Source organism: Podarcis vaucheri (assembly GCF_965113315.1).
Source record: "Podarcis vaucheri genome assembly, chromosome: 18".
NCBI lineage: Eukaryota > Metazoa > Chordata > Lepidosauria > Squamata > Lacertidae > Podarcis > Podarcis vaucheri.
Genome location: NC_138756.1, coordinates 6,716,711 through 6,726,591, shown reverse-complemented (window position 1 = coordinate 6,726,591; position 9,881 = coordinate 6,716,711). Strand labels below are relative to the sequence as shown.

The window sequence follows — 9,881 nt, the reverse complement described above, 5'->3', positions numbered from 1 at the left end:
CTAGGGTCAACCCTCCGGTCTGCCCTTTTTATTGCTATCAGGACGGTCAGACGCAATCTATCTTTCCAGGTTTTCCGCTTTGTTGGAAAAAAAACAGAAGGAAAGAAACAATAAAACCAAGGAAGACAAGAAAATCGATAGTAGCCATGTTGTAAACAAAAATTGTCCTTTTCCCTTATGGGGTATCCAAGAACCCATATAGAATCCTTACATAGGTTCCCTATTGGTAGGAGAGAATAACAGAGGCCAACCAGAGAATATTGAGAAGCAAAGCAGCTAGTAAGCCTGATCTTTATTGATCTGTTGCAACAGGGTGCTCCCCTCATCCGCAGGAGAGAGGAGGGACCCAGAACAATGGCGTGTAAAGCCTTATAAAGACTTTTGAAATTGCCACCCTGTAGATCAAGACCACCCCCCCCCCCGATACATCATACCTACACCACAGAAAAGGTGGTCTAAAACAGAAATTTGAATGTTGTTTACCTCCTGTCTGGCAGGTTACTTGATTGGATTGCCTGGGGAGCCTGGCCAGTCTTTTGTAATGATAAATACTTACCGTATTTTTCGCTCTATAGGGCGCACTGGCCCATAGGACGCACCCCGTTTTTTTGGGGGGGAATGAATAAAATTTCCCCCCCCCAGCCCCCAGAACAGGCTGCTATCCGCAAACCTTGCGAGCCCGGCGGCAACTCCTGGCTTGCGGATGGCTTCCTGAAGCCTGGAGAGGGAGAGGGGTCGGTGCGTACCGACCCCCCTCGCTTTCCAGGCTTCAGCAAAAGCCTGCATTCGCCCCATAGGACGCACACACATTTTCCCTTCATTTTTGGAGGGGGGAAAGTGCGTCCTATAGGGCAAAAAATATGGTAGTTCCTGGACCAAGTCACCCTATTCATATCTTAAATGTGCCCTTAAGACAGGATTTGTGAGGAAATGGGAGGTTTCCCACTTTGACCTTGCAGAGAAAACATTTGCTCAGTTTAGGAGTCAAAATGGTTCCAGGTCGGTCTTCCTGTGCTGATCTATGTACATGCTTGGTTGGTACACTTATGAACATTACCATATATCTAAGACCTCAAAATTCCTATCACAGCCGTCACATACCATAGCTCTTTTAATACTGTTTGAGGCTGCTAAGGTTTTGGGGCGGTCACACTGCTTCATTACCATCCAGTGCCGATTCTGTAATGTCTTGCTGCAATCTCATCGCTTTTTATGCCGCAAATGTTCTGGTTTGTTTTTGTTCTGCGTCTTTTGCACTATAACGATTTTAGCAATTGTCGCTTTCGCGAAAGGTTGCCCGGTTAGCTCCCGGGCGGAAACATTTTAAGGGAAGGGCTGTTGCTCAGTGGCAGAAAAACTAATAAATCACAGAACAACTAATGAAGGAATCACAGAACCACAAAGAAAGCAGAATGAACCATTAAGGTGTCAAGAACATGTTGCAAATTCAGCTCGCCAGTCTGGAGGGACCCCGGATCAGGGCAGCATACCAGTCATAGCTTTGCCATGACAAATTCAAAAGATGCCATGCAGACAGGTAAAGGTAAAGGACCCCTGACAGTTCAGTCCATTCGCGAACGACTCTGGGGTTGCAGCGCTCATCTCGCTTTACTGGCCGAGGGAGCCGGCGTACAGCTTCCGGGTCATGTACCCAACATGACTAAGCCGCTTCTGGCGAACCAGAGCAGCACACGGAAACGCCGTTTACCTTCCCACTGGAGTGGTACCTATTTATCTACTTGCACTTTGACGTGCTTTCGAACTGCTAGGTTGGCAGGAGCAGGGACCGAGCAACGGGAGCACCGACCTTCTGATCGGCAAGTCCTAGGCTCTGTGGTTTAACCCACAGTGCTACCCGCGTCCCATACTGAATGGTATAGTTTCTGTAAAATATGCAGGCACTTATGATATGTAAAATGAACTGTGGAAAGAGAAGAATGGAAGTCACTGATATCTTAAGGATGTAAAAATTAGTACTTTAAATTGTAAAACCGAAAACCTAATAAAAATTTTACAGAGAGAGAGAGAGAGAGAAATGGAAACTTGTGGGCTCAAAGACAGACCTGATAAAAGAGACAGCTAGAAAAGAGACTGTTCTTGCCTCGCTGTCCTGCTGTGTCCCAGGTGTCTATTTAAAAAAATAAAAGAAGTGTTTAACCATCCGTGTTTTACCCTCTTGCCACAAAATCCATATTGACAGACTATTTTTACCGTCACCGCAGAGGCTCAGTGGCTCCAACCACTGCTATTTACACCTCCTCTGGTGTTGTGCGCTCATTGGAAAAGCCCAATCCAGCAATTAAAAAAAGACTGTCTCCTTCCTGGAGTCTGTGGGTTTTATTTTTATTATGGTTGCATAACCAGGCGCTGACAACGCCGGATGCCCCTTGCACCCCAATCGCTGCTCCTGCCCGTCACACCCTGATCACGAGCTGCTTTACGCAGACGTTCTCCAAGAGGAATCGAGATTACAGGGAGACTTGACCTTGGATCATGGCCGCAGGTGAGATGGGTGGGAAACAGCTGGGGAGAGAAGGGGCACCTGTGGAGCCTGATGATCTGAAAAAGGGCAATCCGAGGCTGAAGGGTTAAGCTGACATTGCTTAAATATTAACAGCACAGCGATAACAAACTTTTGAAAGACCTACGTCTCGTTGACTACAGGCGCTGGCTAAAAAAAATGTGCCTGCGGTTAAGAAGGTAAGAATAGCCCTCCTGGATTAGCTCAGTGGCCCATCTAGTCCAGAATCCTGTTTTGTTTTGTTTTTAAATCATTTTTATTAAGTTTCCCATTTTAACAATCCAATCAAATCACATTGAATGTTCCAAATTACAGTGGTACCTCGGGTTAAGTACCGTATTTCTCACTCTATAAGACGCACCAGACCACAAGATGCACCTAGTTTTTGGAGGAGGAAAACAAGAAAAAAAATATTCTGAATCTCAGAAGCCAGGACAGCAAGAGGGATTGCTGCGCAGTGAAAGCAGCGATCCCTCTTGCTGTTCTGGCTTCTGGGATAGCTGCGCAGCCTGCATTTGCTCCATAAGACGCACACACATTCCCCCTTACTTTTTAGGAGGGAAAAAGTGAGTCTTATAGAGCAAAAAATACGGTACTTAATTCGTTCTGCAGGTCCGTTCTTAACCTGAAACTGTACTTAACCTGAAGCACCACTTTAGTTAATGGGGCCTCCCGCTGCCGCTGCGCCACTGGAGCACGATTTCTGTTCTCATCCTGAAGAAAAGTTCTTAACCTGAAGCACTATTTATGGGTTAGCAGAGTCTGTAACCTGATGCGTATGTAACCTGAAGCATACGTAACCGGAGGTACCACTATATACAAATACATATCAAATAGTCCAAATGTTCTGCCTAAATTATAATTTTTTTGTTGGGACTTCCCATGCTTCAAGTTCGGGGGGGGGGGAGGCTCTGATCATCTCATATCTCTGCTGCCTTGAATAGTCTTTCCAATGTTGTTGTTGTTTAGTCGTTTAGCAGAGCACGCCAGGCACTTCTGTCTTCCACTGTCTCCCGCAGTTTGGTCAAACTCAGGCTGGTAGCTTCGAGAACACTGTCCCACCATTTCGTCCTCTGTCGTCCTCTTCTCCTTGTGCCCTCCATCTTTCCCAACATCAGGGTCTTTTCCACCTCTTCTCATGAGGTGGCCAAAGTCTTGGAGCCTCAGCTTCAGGATCTGTCCTTCCAGTGAGCCCTCAGGGCTGATATCCTTAAGAATGGAGAGGTTTGAGAAACCGGAGGCCTTTCTCTTGTCGGCCAATTGGTGTCAAAGAAAGACAGAACTTTTTTTATGTATGCTACAACAGCAGCAAGAATACTCATTGCAAAGTATTGGAAGACACAAGATCTACCCACTCTGGAAGAATGGCAGATGAAGGTGATGGACTACATGGGACTGGCTGAAATGACTGGCAGAATCCGTGACCAGGGGAAAGAGACGGCAGATGAAGACTGGAAGAAATTTAAAATTTATCTTAAGAAATATTGTAAAATTAAGGAATGCTAAAATGTTGAGGTTTTGGAAGAAAGGGGATTACAGCTGCAAAAGATTAAGTAAATGAAAAGAATAAGGGAAAATTGGATAAAACCAAGGGGTAGGATTTGCTGAAACAAATTTGGAAATTGGGCTGCAGAAAGGGGGGGTATGGGAAAGTCGGTGAAGTAAGGTTTAAGAAAGAAAGGATTGGAAATTATATGTGTTTGTTTGTTTGTTTGTTTGTTTGTTTGTTTGTATTGTATAATGTTTGTGTTTATAAAAACTGTGAAAAACCAATAATTTTTTTTAAAAAAGGAGAGGTTTGATCTTCTTGCAGTCCATGGGACTCTCAAGAGTCTCCTCCAGCACCAGAATTCAAAAGCATCCATTCTTCGGCGATCAGCCTTCTTTATGGTCCAGCTCTCACTTCCATACATCACTACCAGGAAAACCATAGCTTTAACTATATGGACCTTTGTCGGCAAGGTGATGTCTCTGCTTTTTAAGATGCTGTCTAGGTTTGTCATTGCTTTTCTCCCAAGAAGCAGGCGTCTCTTAATTTCGTGGCTGCTGTCACCATCTGCAGTGATCATGGAGCCCAAGAAAGTAAAATCTCTCCCTGCCTCCATTTCTTCCCCTTCTATTTGCCAGGAGGTGATAGTTCCTTTAAATCTTCCTGTTGTTAACCTTCCTTCTTTCATGGCCTCTGAGTTGTTTCCACGAGCCAGTTGAAATAAGCAATGATGTGTTTGTGTGGGGATTTTAGTGTATGGCACTCCGCTGTTGTTGCAGTATCTCCTCACACGCTGGTGTTTATGCCAAATCAATCCAAAAGTCATTTCGCTGCCGGCAGACACCATCTTCTCTCAATTCCGATGAAATAAAATCTAGGCGTTTGCTCATTAATTTCCCCAGACCGGTTGCATCAAACATTAGCCTTTCCAGGGGAGATTTACCAAATTGTAGTCCAGCATCCTGTTCTTATGGTGGGTACCTGTTATGTACTGAAGTTCTCACCCTGGGCCAGCAGGGGGATACTGTAGATAGTTATGCAAATGAAGAATCGAAAGTGACGTTCAGTGATTGGCTAGTTACAGAAAATGGTTACTGTTGCATTCTAGTGGAGCTCTATATAAGCAGGCTGACTGAGCTCCTCAGTTCAGTTCTGTTCCAGCTTACAAATAAAGAGCTGCTTTGGAAGAATCGCTGTGTCGTCTGATATGTTCGCCCACAACTTAACAATACCCAACCAGAAGCCCACGGGAAACCAAGGAACAGAACAGGATCGCAAGAGCATCTCTCCCCATCCTGTGCTTTCCAGCAACTGCATATTCGGAAGCATTGTTGCCTGGCCAACATGAAGACCTTTGCCTCGGGAACCCTCATGCCAAGTTTGGCAACGGTATCTGTAATAGGTATGAGTTACTCGTGCGTAAACTGGTGCCTTTCTCGGTTAATTTGCCTTGTTAAACCTTTCTGACTGCACAGCCCCTTCTCATCGTGGCTGCCTCAGTCACTGGCAGAATCCGTCAGTGGGCGTTTCTTGAACCTCTTCCAACATAAAAGTTGTTTGACACCCAGTCTCCTCCTCCTCTCACTGTGCGGGAGTCTTCTGCGCAGGGAAGGCGTGGGTAGCGGAGGACCTAGGCTCTCCTCACTGATGTCCAGTGAAGAGTCCTGGAGCCCTCTCTCCACTTCCCCCGTCTGCCCCCCTTTATCCCTGGTGTTGCGCTGATTGGTTTCCCCCTCTACTGAGCTGTTCCTCCCCCTGCTGCTGGGTCCTTCGCCAGCATCATCTGGGAGCCTCCCCTTCGCCTCTCGCTCCGATGTCAGTTCCCTGACAGTATCTCAAGAGGTACCCAAATGTATGCCAAAAAAAGCCAACAGGCGGAGTTGCACCAAAGTCACATTTCGGCCAGCCATCTTGATTCTAGATGGTGGCCAAGCACCAACAAATATCTTCATCCCCATCTAAGAAACCCACATACCAAGTTTGGCAGTGACATCTCAAAAGGTGGCCCAACCTGGGCCATTATATAATTTTTATTAAATTTTCTGTTTTACAATTTAAAATATTACTTCTTTAAGATATCAGTGACTTTCCTCCTTCTCTTTCCATGGTTCATTTTGCATATCGTAAATCCCTGCATATTTTACAAAAACTGTACCATTCAGTATTCCATTATTGCATCCATCTAAACTTATTTACACTGTTGAATTTATCTTAATGCTGCCACTGTTTTCAGCTGTACACAATTATTTCCCGTACATTCAATAAAAATTTTCCAATCGTCTTTAAATGTATGTTCTTCTTGTACTCTCATTCTATTTTTCCCCCAAAATTTTTTATTCATTTTATAACACAAATAAAAGCACAAACAGAAAAGACAAACAATACAAACAAATTCTTGTCATATCCTTATTTTTCTAAATATTGTTAGGTGAGCTTCCCCAAGTCCCCCCTATCTGATTTTCATTTTACTTCATCTTTAGCAGTTTACATATATCATAATTTCTAACCATCTCTCCCCCCCCCACACTTACTTTAACCATAAAAAACTTCACATTTTATCACTTATACTTCTACTTATATCTTCTACTTCTAACCCTACTGCCTATATCCCCTTCCAGAGCTATTCTAAGATTTAAATATTAACATATTTTTTTCAAATATTCCTTAAACTTCTTCCAACCTTCTTCCACCGTCTCTTCTCTCTGGTCTCGGAGTCTCCCGGTCAGTTTGGCAAGTTCCCTGTAGTCCATCATCTTCATCTGCCATTCTTTGATAATTGGTAAATCTTGCTTCTTCCAATTCTTCGCTAGCAATATTCTCGCAGCTGTTGTGGCAAACAGAAAAAAAGTAACATCCTTTCTGGGGATTTCACCCCCCACTACACCAAGTAAAAAGGCTTCTGTTTTTTTTTAATAAATGTGTTTTTCAACACTTTTTTCAATTCATTATAAATCCTTTCCTCAGTGTGTTAAGTTGTGGGCAAACATATCAGACGACACAGCGATTCTTCCAAAGCAGCTCTTTATTGTAAGCTGGAACAGAACTGAACTGAGGAGCTCGGTCAGCCTGCTTATATAGAGCTCCACTAGAATGCAACAGTAACCATTTTCTGTAACTAGCCAATCACTGAACGTCACTTTCAATCCTTCATTTGCATACAAACTATCCAATCACTGAACGTCAATTTTGACCCTTCATTTGCATTCTATCTACAGTATCCCCCTGCTGGCCCAGGGTGAGAACTTCAGTACATAACACAGTGCATGTAAGTCTCATATTGCCAGAGGTGAGTTTCATCCTGTTTTTCCACCAGAGGCAAAAAGGAAAAGTGATGCTTTCTGGCTAAGCTGCGCCCTCCCACCCTACTTCTGCAGCACTCCGAAATTGGCTAGAGGGAGGCGTTTTGGTGGAAGCAGTGGAGTGGGTGAGTCTTGCACTCCCGCCGCCCAAAGCGGCCGCTTCACCTGGCCCAACAGGTGGGCCGGCTCTGCTCAAGGGACGTGAGCTGGGTTTGCACTGCAGCCACGTATGACAAGGCTGTATATTGCCTCCCTGCTTATTTAACTTATATGCAGAATTCATCATGTGAAAGGCTGGGCTGGATGAATCCCAAGACGGAATTAAGATTGCCGGAATATATATCAACAACCTCAGATATGCAGATGACAAAAGCTTGATGGCAGAAAGTGAGGAGGAATTAAAGAACCTTTTAATGTGGGTGAAAGAGGAGAGCGCAAAATATGGTCTGAAGCTCAGCATGGAAAAAAACAAAGATCATGGCCACTGGGCCCATCACCTCCTGGCAAATAGAAGGGGGAGAAATGGAGGCAGTGAGAGATTTTACTTTCTTGGGCTCCATGATCACTGCAGATGGTGACAGCAGTCACGAAATTAAAAGATGCCTGCTTCTTGGGAGAAAAGCAATGACAAGCCTGGACAGTATCTTAAAAAGCAGAGACATCACCTTGCCAACAAAGGTCCGTATAGTTAAAGCTATGGTTTTCCCAGTAGTGATGCATGGAAGTGAGAGCTGGACCATAAAGAAGGCTGATCGCCGAAGAATGGATGCTTTTGAATTCTGGTGCTGGAGGAGACTCTTGAGAGTCCCATGGACTGCAAGAAGATCCGACCTCTCCATTCTGAAGAAAATCAGCCCTGAGTGCTCACTGGAAGGACAGATCCTGAAGCTGAGGCTCCAAGACTTTGGCCAACTCATGAGAAAAGACCCTGATCTTGGGAAAGATGGAGGGCACAAGGAGAAGGGGACGACAGAGGACGAGATGGTGGGACAGTGTTCTCAAAGCTACAAACATGAGTCTGACCAAACTGCGGGAGGCAGTGGAAGACAGGAGTGCCTGGCGTGCTCTGGTCCATGGGGTCACAAAGAGGCGGACATGACTGAACAACAACAACATGTCTCTCTCTTATACCGAGGGCACATTTGTGCATGTTCACCAGCTAGCCAATCTGTTAGCAAACCCAGTATTGCATTTTGCAGGGGACAAGTGCGAAATGTTCATTCTGTTCTTCCTATTTTTATGCGGCTGAGAAGTTTTTGGCTGTCATGGGGACCGAGAGCCATGCACATGCCTTGGCAGATGGGTGAGGAGGTAAAAAACAAGAGGAAAGAACAGAATGCAGTGAGCACGATGCTTCCTATGGCAAATACCCTGCAATTTCCCTCAGAATGCCTTGTTGGTAATTTAGGACTGTTGAATGGAGGCCAGAGCCGGCCCTATGATGAGGCAGAGGGAAGCAGCCACCTTAGGTGCGTGGAGGGAACAGATTGACATGTGGCCTTCCCTGTGAAATAAAAATATTAAGGTCTTATATATATAATAAATGTTCATAAATGTACCAAGCAAACACGTACATAAATATATAAACCACATGTATGAAGCAGCACAGGAAAACAGCCCGGAAACTATTTTCACTCCCCAACTGACCAAATGATTTCTCAAGAAAAATGGAAAAGCCTCCCCTTTGTCTTTTCATTCACAAATCCTGTCTTAAGGGTATGTCTGTGTATGAATAGTGTGAGTCTGTGACTAAGTACCGTATTTTTTGCTCCATAAGACGTACCTGACCATAAGACACACCTAGTTTTTAGAGGAGGAAAACAAGAAAAAAAAATATTCTGAACGAAACACTGGATGTATGATTTTTGTGGTTCATGCTGTGGCAGCCTCCTGTATCGCTAGAGTCCCTTATCTCCCCTCCCGATCACTTGCTGATCAGCTGCTAAGCGGCTTTGTTTCAACACCCCATTCCCACTTTCTAAAAAAAAAAAAAAAAAAAGCACAATCTGCTTTTCACCCCTGGGCAATTGGGCTCCAGGGACCACGCATTCGCTTCCTAAGACGCGCATACATTCCCCTTACTTTCTAGGAGGAAAAAAGTGTGTCTTATGGAGCGAAAAATATGGTATTTATCATTACAAAAGACTGGCCAGGCTCCCCAGGGTATCCAATCAAGTGACCATTAACAGGTAACCTGCCAGACAGGAGGTAAGCAACAGATTTCTGGTAAACAGCACTCAGATTTCTGTTGTAGACCACCCCTTTCTGTGATGTATGTATGATGTTTCTGGGGGTGGTCTTGGACTCCAGGGCGGGCAATTTAAAATGTCTATATAAGGGCGGGCACACCTTGGTTCTGGGTCCTCCTCCTTCTCCTGCGTGTGAAGGGGTCACCCTGTTGCAACAGTTCAACAAAGATCAAGCTTACTAGCTGCTTTGCTTCCCAATATTCTCTGGTTAGCCTCTGTTATTTTCTCTGACCGATGGAGAATCTACAAAGGACTCTATAAGGGCTCTTGTGTCCCCCATAAGGGAATAAGGGCAGATTTTCGTTTATTACACCTGTGCCCCC

At 44.7% G+C, this 9,881-nt stretch overlaps 1 protein-coding gene across 1 annotated transcript in view; it reads left to right on the top strand.

The window, feature by feature from the left end:
• The window catches only part of TNFAIP8L1 (TNF alpha induced protein 8 like 1), a 162,731-nt gene that overhangs the window by 140,222 nt on the left and 12,628 nt on the right, over window positions 1–9,881 (top strand). The window lies entirely within an intron of this gene.